Source organism: Helianthus annuus, chromosome 9, assembly GCF_002127325.2.
Source record: "Helianthus annuus cultivar XRQ/B chromosome 9, HanXRQr2.0-SUNRISE, whole genome shotgun sequence".
Lineage (NCBI taxonomy): Eukaryota > Viridiplantae > Streptophyta > Magnoliopsida > Asterales > Asteraceae > Helianthus > Helianthus annuus.
Window position 1 is genome coordinate 43,337,647 of NC_035441.2, and position 17,901 is coordinate 43,355,547.

Sequence of the window (17,901 nt, forward strand, 5' to 3'; positions counted from 1 at the left end):
CGAAGAACAGCCCTTTAAAAAGCCAAGGAATCATTGAAGATTCCATAAAAGAACGATGTTGCTACTCCGATCCACAAATCGATAGGATCCGCTACTGCTTCCCGGCGAACACGGTGTTCAAATCCTTTGATCCCAACGCCCTCAGTGATCACATCTCTGATAAATGGGTTGCGTTTCCTGTTACCCCGTTCACCATAGGTTACACATATCCCTTTCCAGCTTTCACCCAATCCTTCTTTTCCCTGACCGGCATATCTTACATCCAAGCCATGCCGATGATTTGGAGGGTTTTATACACCCTTGAAAGGATCATCGAGCAGGAGGGGATAGATTTAGGCATGGCTGAGTTGGGAGAACTGTATGACCTGACCACCTTTGGTTCCCATCGTTATCTGTTCAAACGAAAACCTGGGGAGGAGCATCCAATCTTCAAGGCTACCAAAAACGATACCAACTGGAAGCGGCGCTTCTTTTTTGTCAGGAGAGATTCTATCCCTGATGGGAAAGATCTACCCAAGAAGTGGGCTACCCATGGTAGGATGAAGGATCCTGGGGAGGATCACCAGAGAACCTTTCTTTTGATATAAGGATCACTGACATTCTATTATTCTTTTTATTATGCAGCGATCTCCGTTTCACATCTCAGATTGACTCCTGCTGCTAAAGAAAGACTCTCTGCCTTCAAGAGACTTGACCCTGAAACAAGAACTTTCAAGACTACCACCCAAGATTCTCAGGAAGTATCCTCTGGTTCTGTCACGATGTCAAGTAAGTATCCTTGTTTAATAATTCAAAGAAATAATGAAATGCAAGTGAGATTAAGATACTTATCTCGTTTTGGTTGTGTAGGTGCCGGAAAGTCCACCAAGTCTGCTTCAAAAATCAGCGTTACTGATCTCACCACCGTTAGATCCTCCAAGAGAAAGACTCCTGCCAGCCCTACTGCTTCAATCCCCAAGGCACCCCTCAAAGGGAAGGGAGCTAAGAAGAGAAAGGCCTCTAATGCTGAGGATTTGCAAGGTCTACCTCTGATCCGCCACCAATTCCTTGAATACTTCAACAACGTAAGGATCACTGTCTCTGCCCTTATATTCTGACCTTATCCTGACCTTATCCTCTTATGCAGAAATTTGCTGAAATCGAAGACTATGTCGGCCATGTTGAGGATCAAGATAGGAAGATTGCCAATCTCCAGCAGGTTGCATTGTTGAAGGATCTCAAAATTGCTGATCTTTAGGAGGAACTCCAGGATGCTAAGCACGAGACGGCCAAGGCACTGGTTAATGCTGACTATGAGAAGCACGAGATCACTGAAGACGCCAAGGTCTCTGTTGCCATAACAATGTACAAGACCAAGCTGCAAATGGCCCTGGAAGCTCAGGATCCTACCTTCGACAAGAGCATCTGGGACATGGAAGGCTGGAAAGCGAGGCTGGCCGAGCTGGAGGATGATGATGAAGCTGAGGAGACTGAGGAGGTTTTGGCGCTGGAGGCTGGAGGCAGTGGAAAGGATAATGGTGGACAAGCTGGTGGAGCTGGAGGTGATGATGCAGCAAAGGCTTAGGCTGTAGGATTGGGCAATGATGGAAATTTTGAGACTTAGCCGGAGCCCAATTTTTTAAATTTGGTAGTGGTTTTTTGTGGTTGTTATGTCTTAAACAATGATGGTCTGTACTCTTGAACAATGGCTTTAGGTTTAAGGATCAAGGATCCTTCAGACAATAGGCAGGATTGCATATGGTGGAGGGATCCTCTGTTTGGGGGATGAAACCATTGTGATCCTGCCGCCTTTATATTCCTGCACAACTTCAAACCTATTATCATGGACACCCTTTACCTACCCCAGCGGACGGGCCACGTATTGCTGGTAGATGCTTGGGGTAGGTAATTTTGACAACCTTTTAAGGGTAAGATTTTTTTGTTAATAAATAAAATCCTAATCTTTTGTCGCTTATCTTGTGTTGTTTTCATTTTAGTTCCTTTGATTCTCAATTGTTTTGGTATACACTTATTAAATCAGCAGTTTTAAATAAGCCAGATTGAAAACATTTAGGATATGATCCTTGATCAAATATCCTACAGTTGAGAAATCCCAAAAAGGTAGTATACATTTTAAGGATTACAAAATTAGTTGTCAAATTTTAAGGGTTGTTCAAGAAAAGAATGAATAGAATTAAAAACAATTAAGGATCATACCTGAGGATCCAAGTTAGGATCCTAACCCTTAGTACTATAATCAGGATAATTACAAGATAAACCTTAGAGATAAATAAGGATCAAGGATCCTTAGTTGTTTAACTTCAAGGACCTGAAATAGAGCACAACTTGGGACTAAGCCAACATAAGATAAAAGTTAGCAACTGGGGACAAGCCCAAGGATAACTGGGGACAAGCCCAAGGATAACTGGGGACAAGCCCAAAGATTGTATGTAAACTGGAGTATGGCCCTAACTGGCGACTATCCAAACTTAGTGACATGATAATGCCAAAACCTTAGCTAACGTGAAAACGTTAGAAACCTTAGGAACGGATGTATGGTACGTCTACCATTATACGTAGGATCCTAGGTATAGCCAGTACAATGGAATTATCAGCCCCTAAAGCGAGTACTTGTCCCACTGCCTTGAACTACACCAGGATCATCATGCGCTACAGGCGGAACTGGGGTCAAGCCCAAATAACTGGGGTTAAACCCAAGGAACGGATTGCTTCTGTAGACAGTAATTGCTTTGCTAAGAATTCCTGAACTTTCAAAACTCAAAATCATGTGAGAGAAGGATAAAGGACACGTTATCCTTATCCTTATATGAAAAAATAAGGAAATGAAATAGTTCAAGATTAGCATGTTACCTGAGTAAGGATCATTGACGCTTTGAGGATCCTTCAAGGATACCCCTAATATGAGGATCATTTATGCCACGAGGATCCTGCTCACATAAAATATTTCTTCAGATGAACAGCATTCCAAGCTCTTGGTAGCAAATCTCCTTCCATGGTCAGCAATCTATATGCCCCCTTTCCTGCTTCAGCTTCAATTAAATAAGGGCCTTCCCACTTTGGTGCCAATTTTCCATCAGCAGGATTGGTGGTATTCTGAAATGCTTTCCTTAACACCATATCACCAATTTGAAACTTCCTGATCCTGACATTTTTGTTGTAAGCACCAGCCATTCTTTGTTGATAGCTAGTCATCCTTATCCTAGCCAGATCCCTGATTTCCTCAATAGTATCCAAATCTTGGGCCAAATTCTCATCATTTTTCTCAGGATCAAGGATACTTGTTCTAGCAGTTGGACCCACCATTTCTGTTGGGATCACTGATTCTGCCCCAAATACCAAAGAGAATGGTGTTTGACCAGTAGCATTCTTAGGGGTTTTCCTATCAGCCCAAAGCACATAAGGTGGTTCTTCTGCCCATTTCCCTTTCTTGGATCCAAGCTTCTTCTTCAAATTGTTGATAATGATCTTGTTGGATGATTCTGCTTGACCATTAGCTTGTGGGTGAACTGGTGTCGATGTTATCATCTTAATTCCCCAGCTGTCACAAAAGTTAGTAGTTCTACCCCCAATAAATTGGGAACCATTATCACATATAATTTCAGAAGGAATACCAAATCTAGTTATAATATTTCTTTTAATGAAGGATATAACTTCCTTTTCTCTGACTTGGGCAAAAGCTTCAGCTTCTATCCACTTGGGGAAATAATCAGTCATAGCTAGTGTTAGGGCTGGATTTTTATAATACATGATCCTTACATGTGATCCTAACCGGTGATCCTTGTTTCTTTGGCAGATAGTGATCCTCAGCAGAGTTCCAGGATCAGGATCACGGACCATCATAGGATCCTTATGCTAACAGTTGCTTTCATTAACTTTAATGTTGTTTTGCAGGAATGTCTAGCAGGATCCGCTCTTAGCATCACAATCAAGGGACGCGTCTTTACAACTTTGGCACATGCTCAATCAGAGATGAACGTTGCAAAGGATATGGAAACTTGGCATGATTTAAGGGCGATAATTTAGGCTAGATTTACTTTTATTTCTAAAGGGGTAATGAGCTGATTATTAGTTCGTTTACCTAAAATAGGCCACCTACACTTGTATATATAACACTCTTCCCCATTCGGAAGACACACAACACAATTCTCACACGCTTAGACACTCGAAACCATAGTGATCCTTGTACTCAGCTCATTATCATCCGAAGTTGTAACCATTTTTCTTATATTGAAGTTTGGTGATCGGTAGTTGCCATCACCCGAGGTTTTTTATGCCGGAGATCATACATTGATCAAGGGCTTTTTCCTCGTATAAATCATTATGTCATTTGCATATTTCTTACAAAAGTGATCCTTTACTTTTCCAACTAACCAAGCATCATACCCCGTTTACATAAAGTTTGGTTGCATTATCCTTGTGTGATTTTTGACCAAAACAGTTTGGCGCCCACCGTGGGGCAATTGGTGCTTCATTCATAAGAAAACTTTCTGTTCAAAATCATTTCAAAGCGTTGCATGGCTTCATCATTGAAGAATACGTCCACGGCGATGTCTGCAGTCACCTCCTCTCAGAACACTTTGCCTCCTTCACCGGCAGGATCTCAGAAGAATGCTGAGAAGAGACCAACTCCTACTTTCTCTAAACCTCCATCTTCTTCTGCTATGAATTCTTCTGTTCCCAGTACTAGTGATGTATTTACTTTAATTTTGCAGATGAAGGATCGTATGCAGTGGCAGGATGAAACTAATGACAGGATCCTCAGGGAAATTGGAGATCTCAAAAGACAAAAGAAAGCGGCAGAGGATCATTCCCCACTGATATCCAAATCCTTGAGCTTTGATACTCCAATGATCACTTCTCAGCCATCGGGAGTCCCAGACGTTCAAATTATGGGAGAATCAAAAGGACTACACCTCAGATCGGCAGCAATGACTCAGGCATCAGGCTCGCATTTTCAGCCGGCAGGATCCTATCCTCAGCATACGGGATCCTTCATGAATTCAGGAGCCTATCCGGGAGCACACCAGTTTCAAGGATCCTACTTTGTTCCAGGATCATCCCAGGTTCAAGGATCCTCCTTTGCTCCAGGATCATCCCAGGTTCAAGGATCATGCTTTGTTCCAGGATCATCCCAGGTCCAAGGATCCTCCTTCCTTCCAGGATCGTCTCAGATACCAGGATCCTTCCAAATGCCAGGATCCCTAAAGAGTTTGCAAACAGGAAATCTAGATGTTCATCAAGGGGACTTCATTCCAATGCAGACCATTGCTTCCACTGGTCCCTCCATCATCCCAGAATCCCAGCAATTTGGATTCACACCCAGTGTTCCTAACTTGAACCCAATGGGAGGTAACACTTTAAATAATTATCTTACCACTAACCATGGATTCATGTAGGATACAGGTATCAATCATGCTATGGCCAGGGAGTTGCAGAAGCTGAAAGATATGATCTCAAGTGTTCCAGGGGTAGTCAAGCCTATCCCGGAGATTGTAGATGGAAGCCATAAGGTATCTCGTTTTGCACCACCAATTTGTGATGCAGAGGTACCCAGAAGGTTCCATATCCCTACTATCAAGCTGTATGATGGTACAACGGATCCAGAGGAACACATAGCACAATACAGGGAGAGGATGGAGATCAATCCAATCCCAGAAAAGTTAAAAGAAGCATGCCTATGTAAAGGATTTGGATCCACTCTTACTGGATCAGCTCTTAAATGGCTGGTAAGTCTTCCCCCTTACTCTATCACTTCATTTGCTAATTTAGTTAATTTATTCAATAACCAATTCTCTTGTAGTAGAAAATTTGAAAGATTAACTAGTGATTTATATAGGGTAACTCAAAGTCATAATGAATCTTAAGGGATTATATAACTAAATTCAGTAAAGAATCCTTGGACATTCCCAACTTAGATATGGCCACGGCTGTTGAGGCCTTCAAAATGGGACTGCTTAAGGATTCATTGTTCTATGATGATCTTGTTATGACACCATGCAGGAACCTAGATGAAGTAAGAACTCGGGCACTCAGGTTCATCCGGCTAGAGGATGACAAGAGGATCCAGGAAAGGCAAGTAGGATCCTCAAAACAGGAAAAACAAGGATCCTATTTCAAGAACAATAAGTTCAAATCCTACCATAGAAATGACAACCAGAACGTGCATGTTGTTGACCAAGAAGAGGATGATGAAAATTATCCTCCAATCTCCGAATATTGTTTTTCCGTTGATAATCATGAACTAATCCTTGCAATGCAGAATCTAGGAGAAAAAGCTAGGTGGCCCAGGAAGAATGATAAACCATCCGGGACTAAAGACAAGTCAAAGTGGTGTGCATACCACGAGGATTTCGGGCATCTAACTGAAGAATGCATAGCATTAAGAAAAGAAATTGGATATCTGTTAAGCAAGGGGCATCTAAAAGAGTTGTTGGGAAGAAAAAATCAAAGGACTCAGGATCCTGAAAGGATCCCTGAAAAGGCTCCAGCCCCTCCAGCGAATGCACAAGTGATCAACTTTATTTCCGGAGGATCAGACATTTGTGGTACATCTTTCTCAGCGGCTAAAAGGCATGCAAAGGAAGCTAAAATGGATAATGGAGAAAGACCTATTCGAACATCAAGGTCTCGGAAGGAAAGACGATAACATTTGATGAGGATGATCGCATTAACATCCAGGATCCTCATCATGATAGTTTAGTTATTACCCTCTTTATCTCTAACCATTTTGTCCGCAGGATCCTTATCGACGGAGGAAGCTCAGTAAACATTATCCAGCTTGATGTTCTAAAGAAAATGGGTATCCCAGAATCAGACATCACATCAAGATCCTCCGTGCTTATGGGATTCAGTGGAGAAACTAAGAAAACTCTGGGGGACATTAAACTCCCAATCTACGTGGAAGGATTACATAATTATCAAAAATTTTGTGTTATTGACTGTTTATCTTGTTGTAATGTTATCCTCGGCAGGCCCTGGATACATGATATGAAAGCAGTCCCATCCACCTACCATCAATGTGTGAAACTCCCTAGCCCATGGGGGATAATCAAGATCGACAGTGATCAGCAGGAGGCTAAGGATTGTTATACCTCATCCATGAAGCCAACCTCGAAGCCAAGGGAGCAATAGCAATTACAGTATCCTCCAAGGAATGTCTTGGAGGCAAGGGAACAGGATGTGGATGAAATCCTCTTGGATCCTCAGGATCCTGAATCAAAAATCTATATCGGATCAGGGATCCTTGGCAAGTTGAAAGAAGATATAATATCCTTCCTCAAAAGAAGAAAATCTACCTTTGCATGGAAACACGAAGATATGACAGGTATATCTAAGGATATTATCACTCATAAACTTGGCATTGACAGGTCTATCAAACCAATTCATCAAAAAAGGAGGAAGTTTGCACCAGAAAGGAATGCCATTATCCAGGAAGAGGTAGAAAGACTACTTCGAGCAGGTATGATCAGAGAGGTAAAATATCCAAAATGGCTAGCCAATGTGGTCGTTGTCCAAAAGAAAAACGGAAAGTGGAGGGTATGTGTCGATTTCACTGATTTGAATAAGGCATGTCCCAAGGATCCTTTCCCATTACCCCACATTGACTCCATGGTGGATGCAACGGCGGGGCATGAACTGTTAACCTTTATGGATGCATCATCTGGATTCCAATAAATTCAGATGGAACCATCTGACCAAGAGGATACAACCTTTATGACCACAACCGGTTTGTATTGTTATATTGCCATGCCTTTTGGACTAAGAAATGCAGGTGCAACATATCAAAGGCTGGTGAATATGATGTTCAAAGATCAAATTGGACAAACTATGGAAGTATACATAGATGATATGGTAGTCAAGTCAAAGAAAGCTGAGGATCACCTAAGGGATTTGGAAGAAGCATTTGATATCCTTGATAATTATAACATGAAGCTTAATCCTTCAAAATGCCACTTTGGTGTTAAGGCAGGTAAATTCCTAGGATATATGGTAACTCAGAGGGGCATTGAAGCAAGCCCGGAGCAAATTAAAGCACTAGTGAATATCAAGTCCCCTGCCAATGCTAAGGATGTGCAAAGGCTAACAGGCAGGATAGCAGCTCTAAACAGGTTCATATCAAAATCCTCAGAAAGATGTAAAGAATTTTACGATATCCTAAGGAAGAACAAGAAGTTTGAATGGACTGAGAAGCACGAGAATGCTTTACAAGCCCTTAAAGAATATATGTCCTCAGCACCAGCATTAATGAAACCCGGAAAAGGAGATGTGTTATCCTTATATCTGGCGGTATCCTCAACCGCTGTAAGTGCAGTCCTTGTTAAGGATCACGAAGGTACACAACATCCTATCTATTATGTAAGTAAGAGTTTACTTGATGCCGAATCCAGGTACTCACACCTTGAAAAACTTATTCTTGCATTAATCATGGCATCTACTAAGTTAAGACATTATTTTGAAACTCGTACTATCATTGTTAGAACTAATTTCCCAATCAAGAATGTCCTCAGGAAACTAGAGATGTCCGGAAGAATGGCTAAGTGGGCAGTAAAGCTTAGTGCCCATGATATAAGATATGAGCCGAGAACAGCTAGCCGACTTTGTGGCTGATTTCAGTAGTGATCTACAAAAGGAAGCGGAATTGGAAGGCCAGCAGCTGGATGAGACCAAGGATCCTTGGATACTACACACTGATGGATCCTCAAATGTCAAGGGCACAGGGCTCGGGATACTACTAAAATCACCACAGGGGGACATAATACCCCACTCCATAGCCTGTGAGTTCCAAGCAACTAACAATGAGGCTGAATATGAAGCCTTAATTGCTGGCTTGCAAATTGCTAAGGATATGGGGGTGAAATATCTTAAAGTATATGTAGACTCATTATTGATCACCAATCACTTTAATGGATCCTATGCTGTTAAAGGTGAAAAACTAACCAAATATTTAGAGATAGTCAAAAAATTGGCACTCTCTTTTGTCTCTTTTAGCTTAACACAGGTACCAAGGGAGGAAAACACAGAAGCTGATGCATTGGCCAACCTAGGATCATCCTTGAAGATTCCAGAAGATATAAGTATCCCCATAATCCATATCCTGGCTCCTTCTATTGAAAATCAGGTGGCCATGGAAATAGAAGAGGATACTGCAGTGATCCCTAGTGAAGAAGCTCAAACTTATTCAGGATCATGGATTTCACCAATCATGAGATACTTACAAAGCGGGGAGATTCCTGCAGGAGAAAATCCTAGAGCTTTCAGGATCAAGTTATCTCAATTCACAATCTTAAAAAATGTATTACATAAGCGATCTCTTGCAGGACCATATTTAAGATGTATCGAGGATCCTGAAATTGAAGAAGTATTGAGAGACTTCCATGAAGGAGATTGTGGAAACCACACTGGGGGCAGGGCATTATTCTCAAGGATCCTTAGAACAGGATACTACTGGCCAATTATGAAAAGGGATGCTGTAGAATATGCTAAGAAGTGTGATCCTTGCCAAAGACACAGCAATATCCTTCATCAGCCAGCTGAATTTCTACATCCAATACCATCCTCTTGGCCATTCATGAGATGGGGGATGGATATAGTTGGCAAGCTCCCTAAAGCACCTGGTGGAAAAGTATTTATGCTTGCCATGACCGACTACTTCTCCAAATGGATAGAAGCTGAAGCCTTTGCTCAAGTCAGAGAAAAGGAAGTTATATCCTTCATCAAAAGAAACATTATAACCAGATTTGGCATTCCCTCTGAAATTGTATGTGATAATGGTTCCCAATTCATTGGGAGCAGAACCACTAACTTTTGTGACAGTTGGGGAATTAAGATGATAACATCAACACCAGTTCATCCACAAGCCAATGGTCAAGCAGAATCATCCAATAAGATCATCATCAACAATCTGAAGAAGAAGCTAGGATCCAAGAAGGGGAAATGGGCAGAGGAATTACCTTATGTGCTATGGGCTGATAGGACAACTCCCAAGAATACCACTGGTCAAACACCCTTCTCTTTAGTATTTGGGGCAGAAGCAGTGATCCCAACAGAAATGGTGGTCCCAACTGCTAGAACAAGTACTCGTGATCCTGAAGAGAATGCTGCAATCCTAGCTCAAGACTTGGATACTATTGAGGAAATCAGGGATCTGGCTAGGATAAGGATGGCAAGCTACCAACAAAGAATGGCCGGTGCTTACAACAAAAACGTCAGGCTAAGGAAGTTCCAAGTCGGGGATATGGTGTTAAGAAAAGCATTCCAAAACACTGTCAATCCTGCTGACGGGAAGTTAGCACCAAAATGGGAAGGCCCTTACATGATCGAAGCCGAAGCAGGAAAGGGGACATACAGATTGCTAACCATGGAAGGAAACTTGTTACCAAGAGCCTGGAATGCTATACACTTAAAAAAATATTTCATGTGAACAGGATCCTCCAAGCATATGATCCTTACATTAGAAGCATCCTCGAAGGATCCCGGCGATATCAGTTATCCTTACTCTGGTAAAGTCCTTATCTCAGAACTTTTCCGCTTTCTTATTTTTACCTAAGGATAAGGATCATGCATCCTTCATCCTCTTCTCACGGACCATTTGAGTTATGATAGTCCAGGTATCTTCAGCATAGCGTTAAAGATCTCCAAAAGCACCTCAGATTCTTGGGTTCAACCCCAGTTATCCTTGGGCTTGTCCCCAGTTTTCGCCAGTAGCGCACGATGATCCTGATATAGTTCACGTCTTTGGGACCAGTACCCACTTTCGGGGCTGACAACCTCATCGTACTGGCTATACCCAGGATCCTACGTATAATGGTAGACGTACCATACATCCGCTCCTAAGGTTTCTAACGTTGTCACGTTAGCTAAGGTTTTGACATTTTCATGTCACTAAGCTTGGATAGTCGCCAGTAAGGGCCATACTCCAGTTTACATACGATCCTTGGGCTTGTCCCCAGTTATCCTTTGGGCTTGTCTCCAGTGATCCTTTGGGATCATCCTCAGTTATCCTTTGGGCTTGTCCCCAGTTACTAACTTATCTTTTACATTGGCTTAGTCCCAAGTTATGTTCCACTTTTTCAGGTTTTCGAAGTTAAACGATTAAGGATCCTTAATCCTTAATATCCATTAAAATTTTAATTACGGTTATCTTGATTGAAGTTTAGGATCCTAACTTGGATCCTCAGGTATGATCCTTAACTGTTTCGGTTATACTCATTATCCTGAACAACCCTTACACTTTGACAACTAAGCCTATGATCCTTAAAACAAACGGCTTTGAAAATTTTCAATGATAGGATATTTGATCTAGGATCATATCCTAAATTTCTTAAACATGATTTGCTCAACTTTTGTTACTCTAACAAATATGTTTCTCAAATAACTGGACAATAAGAGGATAAATAAAGGATAACAAAACAAGATAAGCCAGAAAGATTACAGTTATTTTATTAACAAAAGGATCTTAAACCCTTTCAAAAAAGTTGTCAAAATTGCCAACCCACGTTTCTACCAGCAAAACGTGGCCCGTCCACATGGGTTGGCAAAGGGTGTCCATTGTCTATGCGGTCACAGCAGGTGCAAGAAATTAAAGGCGGCAGGATCACAAAGGCTTCATCCCCCAAACAGAGGATCCCTCCACCAGTTGCGATCCTACCTATTGTCCAAAGGATCCAGGATCCTTAACCCTAAAAACTATTGTTTAAATTACAGACCATAATTGTTTCAAAACATCAACAACCACAAAAAACTACTACCATGCTTAAAAAATTGGGCTCCGGCCTAGTCTTGAAATATCCATCATCGCCCAATCCAGCAGCTCAAACCTTCGCTGCTCCATCACCACCAGCTTCTCCACCCTGATCCTTGTCAGCATCACCACCTTCGAGCATTGGGATCTCCTCAGCTTCGTCCTCATCCTCCAACTCTGCCAACCTTGCCTTCCAGCCCTCCACATCCCATGTGCTCTTGTCAAAGGCAGGATCCTAAGCCTCTGTAGCCATCTGCAATTGGATCTTATACATAGCTATTGCGGCAGAGACCTTAGCATCCTGGGTGATATCATGCTTCTCGTAGTCAAAGTTGATCAGTGCTTTGACAGCTTCATCCTTGGTAGCCCGGAGCTCCTTCTCAAGATCAGCAATCTTGAGATCCTTCAGCACACCCATCTGTTGGAGGTCGGCAATTTGGCGATCTTGATCTTCAACGTGGTTTACATAAGTTTCTATTTCGGTAAATTTCTACAAGAAAAGCAAGATGTAACATCAGAGACAAGTGATCCTCAAAACTGTCAGGATAACCAACAGGGGCAGTGATCCTAACCTCGTTGAAATAATCAAGAAACTGTTGGCGGAGCAAAGGAAATCCTTGAAGATCCTCAGAAGCCTTTCTCTTCTTTCCCTTACCCCTAATGGGTGCTTTAGGGGCTGAAGCAGAGGGACTAGCAGCAGGGGTCTTCTTCCTCGTAGACTTGACGTTGGCAAGATCATCAATCCCAAATTTGGAGGCGGACTTGACAGATTTCCCAGCACCTACACAATCAAAATAAGATAAGTACCCTAACTAATTTAACAGTCTTACATATAACTACTTTTTAACGAGGATACTTACTTGACATTGTGGCAGATGCGGAGGATACTTCCTGTGAATCTTGGATGGTGACTTGAAAACTTCTGGTTTCAGGATCAAGCTTTCTGAAGGCTAGAACTCTCTCTCTCGCAGCAGGGGTTAACTTGAGATGAGCAACGGATATAGCTGCACAAAAGACAAAAAAGGCATTAGTGATCCTTATCATAAGGGACAAGTCTGATGGTGATCCTTCCAGGATCCTCTATCCTACCATGAGTGGCCCACTCCTTGGGCAGATCCTTCCCATTAGGGATAGTATCCCTCCTAACAAAGAAAAATCGTCGCTTCCAATTTGTATCATTCTTGGTGACCTTAAGAACAGGGTGATCCTCCCCAGCTTTCCGTTTCAACAAATAACGACAGGAACCAAACGTGGTAAGATCATAAAGCTCAGCCAGCTCCGCAATCCCCAAATCAATCCCTTCCTGCTCAATGATCCTCTCAAGGGTATACAAAACCCTCCAGATCATCGGCATGGCTTGAATATAAGATATGCCGGTCAGGGAAAAGAAAGATTTGGTGAAAGCTGGAAAGGGATATGAATATCCTATGGTGAACGGAGTTGCAGGAAAAGCTACCCAGGTGTCGGAAACAAAATCGCTTAAAACGGTAGAAGAGAAAGACTTGAAGATAGCATCCGCCGGAAAATAATGACGGATCCTATCGATGTGAGCATCGGTGAAGCAGCATCTCTTAGTAGGAGAGTCTTTAATGATCCCTTGGCTTTTTAAGGGGCTGTTCTTCTTGTGATCCTTGTGAGGAGAATTCCGGAGCAACATATTCACAGAAGAATAGAAACAGAGGAGCAGAAAAGTAGAGTAAGAGAAGGAAGAAAGAAGAGAGGAGAATACCTGATCGATCTTCGGACGAGATTATAAAGGGAGTATATCTTGAATTTAAATGCAAATTGATCCTAACTCTATCTCCTATTTATAATCATGATCTGCAGGGTTGTCACTTCAATGACGCAAGGGATGCAACGGCTAGTCCGACTATAACGGCTAGTTATCCGAGTCGCCCGTTGCAGATAAGATCAAAGCAAAATATAACTCGTTAATTTACAATAAACTCCTTATATTTTGGGGGCAATTGTTAGGGCTGGATTTTTATAATACATGATCCTTACATGTGATCCTAACCGGTGATCCTTGTTTCTTTGGCAGATAGTGATCCTCAGCAGAGTTCCAGGATTAGGATCACGGACCATCATAGGATCCTTATGCTAACAGTTGCTTTCATTAACTTTAATGTTGTTTTGCAGGAATGTCTAGCAGGATCCGCTCTTAGCATCACAATCAAAGGACGCGTCTTTACAACTTTGGCACATGCTCAATCAGAGATGAACGTTGCAAAGGATATGGAAACTTGGCATGATTTAAGGGCGATAATTTAGGCTAGATTTACTTTTATTTCTAAAGGGGTAATGAGCTGATTATTAGTTCGTTTACCTAAAATAAACCACCTACACTTGTATATATAACACTCTTCCCCATTCGGAAGACACACAACACAATTCTCACACGCTTAGACACTCGAAACCATAGTGATCCTTGTACTCAGCTCATTATCATCCGAAGTTGTAACCATTTTTCTTATATTGAAGTTTGGTGATCGGTAGTTGCCATCACCCGAGGTTTTTTATGCCGGAGATCATACATTGATCAAGGGCTTTTTCCTCGTATAAATCATTGTGTCATTTGCATATTTCTTACAAAAGTGATCCTTTACTTTTCCAACTAACCAAGCATCATACCCCGTTTACATAAAGTTTGGTTGCATTATCCTTGTGTGATTTTTGACCAAAACAGCTAGCATGAACACCTTTCCACCAGGTGCCTTAGGGAGCTTACCAACTATATTCATGCCCCATCTCATAAATGGCCAAGAGGAGGATATAGGATGTAGAAATTCAACCGGCTGATGAAGGATATTGCTGTGTCTCTGACAAGGATCACACTTCTTAGCATATTCCACAGCATCCCTCTTCATTGTTTGGCCAGTAGTATCCTGTCCTTAGGATCCTAGAGAACAATGCCCTGCCCCCAGTGTGGTTTCCACAATCTCCTTCATGGAAGTCTTTTAAAACTTCTTGAACTTCAGGATCCTCAATGCATCTTAAATATGGTCCTGCAAGAGATCGCTTATATAACATATTATTTAAGATTGTAAATTGAGATACCTTAATTTTGAAAGCCCTAGGATTTTCTCCCATAGGAATCTCTCCTTGTTGTAAGTATCTCATGATTGGTGAGATCCATGACCCTGATCCTGAATGGGATGGAGTATCCTCACTAGGGATAATCGCAGAATCCTCCCTTGTTTCCATGGCCACATGATCCTCAATGGCAGGAGCCAAGACATGGATAATGGGGATACTTATATCCTCCGGGATCTTCAAGGATGATCCTAAGTTAGCCAATGCATCAGCTTTTGTATTTTCTTCCCTTGGCACCTGTGTCAAACTAAAGGAAACAAAAGAGAGTGCCAACTCTTTGACTATCCCTAAATATTTGGTTAGCTTTTCACCTTTAACAGTATAGGATCCATTAAAGTGATTTGTAATTAACAAAGAATCAACATGTACCTCAAGATACTTGATCCCCATATGCTTAGCAATTTGCAAACCAGCAATCAAGGCTTCATACTCAGCCTCATTATTAGTGGTTTGGAACTCACAAGCTATAGAGTGGGGTATTATGTCCCCTTGTGGCGATTTTAGTAGTATACCAAGCCCTGTGCCTTTAACGTTTGAAAATCCATCAGTATAGAGTATCCAAGGATCCTTGGTCTCTTCTAGCTGCTGGACTTCCAACTCAGCTTCTTTTTGTAGATCACTACTGAAATCAGCCACAAAGTCTGCCAATGCTTGGGATTTAATGGCTGTCCTGGGCTCATATCTTATATCATAGGCACTAAGCTTCACTGCCCATTTAGCCATCCTTCCTGACATCTCTGGTTTTCTGAGGACATTCTTAATTGGAAAATTAGTTTTAACAACGATAATATGAGTTTCAAAATAATGTCTCAACTTAGTAGATGCCATAATTAATGCAAGAATAAGCTTTTCAAGGTGTGAATACCTGGATTCGGCATCAAGTAAACTCTTACTTACATAATAGACAGGATGTTGTGTACCTTCGTGATCCTTAACAAGGACCGCACTTATTGCTTTTGAGGATACTTCCAGGTACAAGGATAGCACATCGCCTTTTTCTGGTTTCATCAAGGCCGGGGCTGAGGATAGGTAATCTTTGAGAGCTCTTAAGGCATTTTCATGCTTCTCAGTCCACTCAAATTTCTTGGTCTTCCTTAGGATATCATAGAATTTTTTGCACTTTTCGGAGGATTTGGATACAAATCTGTTTAAAGCTGCTATCCTTTGGCAGGAGATTTGATATTCACTAAGGCTTTAATCTGTTCCGGGCTTGCTTCAATGCCTCTCTTGGTCACCATGTATCCTAAGAACTTACCTGCTTTAACACCAAAGTGACATTTTGAAGGATTAAGTTTCATGTTATATCTGTCAAGGATATCAAATGCTTCCTCCAAGTCCCTTAGGTGATCCTCAGCTTTTATGGATTTCACCACCATATCGTCTATGTAAACCTCCATTGTTTGTCCAATCTGATCCTTGAACATCATATTCACCAGCCTTTGATATGTGGCACCTGCATTCCTTAATCCAAACGGCATAGCAATATAACAATATATACCGGTTGGAGTCATAAAAGCCGTATCCTCTTGATCAGATGTTCCATCTGAATTTGTTGAAATCCAGATGAAGCATCCATAAAAGTCAACAGTTCATGACCCGTCGTTGCATCCACCATGGAGTCAATGTGGGGTAATGGGAAAGGATCCTTGGGACATGCCTTATTTAAATCTGTAAAATCGATACATACCCTCCACTTTCCATTTTTCTTTTGAACAACTACCACATTGGCTAACCATCTTGGATACTTGACCTCTCTAATCATACCTGCCCGGAGCAATTTCTCTACCTCTTCCTGGATAATGGCATTTCTTTCCGGTGCAAACTTCCTCCTTTTTTGATGGATCGGTTTGAATGACCTGTCAATGCCAAGTTTATGAGTTATAATATCCTTAGATATACCTATCATATCCTCATGCTTCCATGCAAAGGTATTTTTCCTCCTCTTGAGGAAGGATACGAGGTCTTCTTTCATTTTGCCAAGGATCCCTGATCCGATATAGATTTTGGATTCAGGATCATCAGGATCCATGAGGATTTCTACCACAACCTGCTCTCTTGCCTCCAAGACATCCCTTGGAGGATACTTTGATTGCTATTGCTCCCTTGACTTCGAGGCTGGTTTCATCGATGAAGTGTAGCAGTTCTTAGCCTCCTGCTGGTCACTGTCAATCTTGACTATTCCCCAAGGACTAGTGAGCTTCACACATTGGTGGTAGGTAGATGGGACTGCCTTCATATCGTGTATCCAGGGCCTGCCAAGGATAACATTACAACAAGATAAACAGTCAATAACACAAAATTTCTGATAAGAATGTAGGCCTTCTATGTATATTGGGAGTTTAATGTCCCCCAGGGTATTCTTTATTTCGCCACTAAATCCCACGAGCACGGAGGATCTTGGTATGATATCTGATTCAGGAATACCCATCTTCTTTAGAACATCAAGCTGGATAATGTTTACTGAGCTTCCTCCGTCAATAAGGATCCTGCGGACAAAATGGTTAGAAATGAAAAGGGTAATAACTAAACCATTGTGATGAGGATCCTGGATATCAACACGATCATCCTCGTCAAAGGTTATAACTTTTCCTTCGGAGACACTTGATGTTCGAAATGGTCTTTCTCCATTATCCATTTTAGTTTCCTTTGCATGCCTTTTAGCTGCTGAGAAGGATGTGCCACAAATATCTGATCCTCCAGAAATAAAGTTTATCACTTGTGCATCTGCTGGAGGGGCCGGAGCTTTCTCAGGGATCCTTTCAGGATCCTGAGTCCTTGACTTTTTTCTACCCAGCAATTCTTTTAGATGCGCCTTGCTCAACAAGTATCCAATTTCCTTTCTCAATGCAATGCATTCTTCTGTTAGATGCCCAAAATCTTCATGGTATGCACACCACTTGGAATTATCTTTGGTTGCAGCTGGTCTGTCATTTTTTCTTGGCCATCTGGCTTTATCACCTAGATTCTGCATTGCAAGTATTAGTTCATTGTTATCAACGGAAAAACAATATTCAGAAATTGGAGGATAATCTTCATCATCATCTTCTTGATCAACAGCATGCACGTTC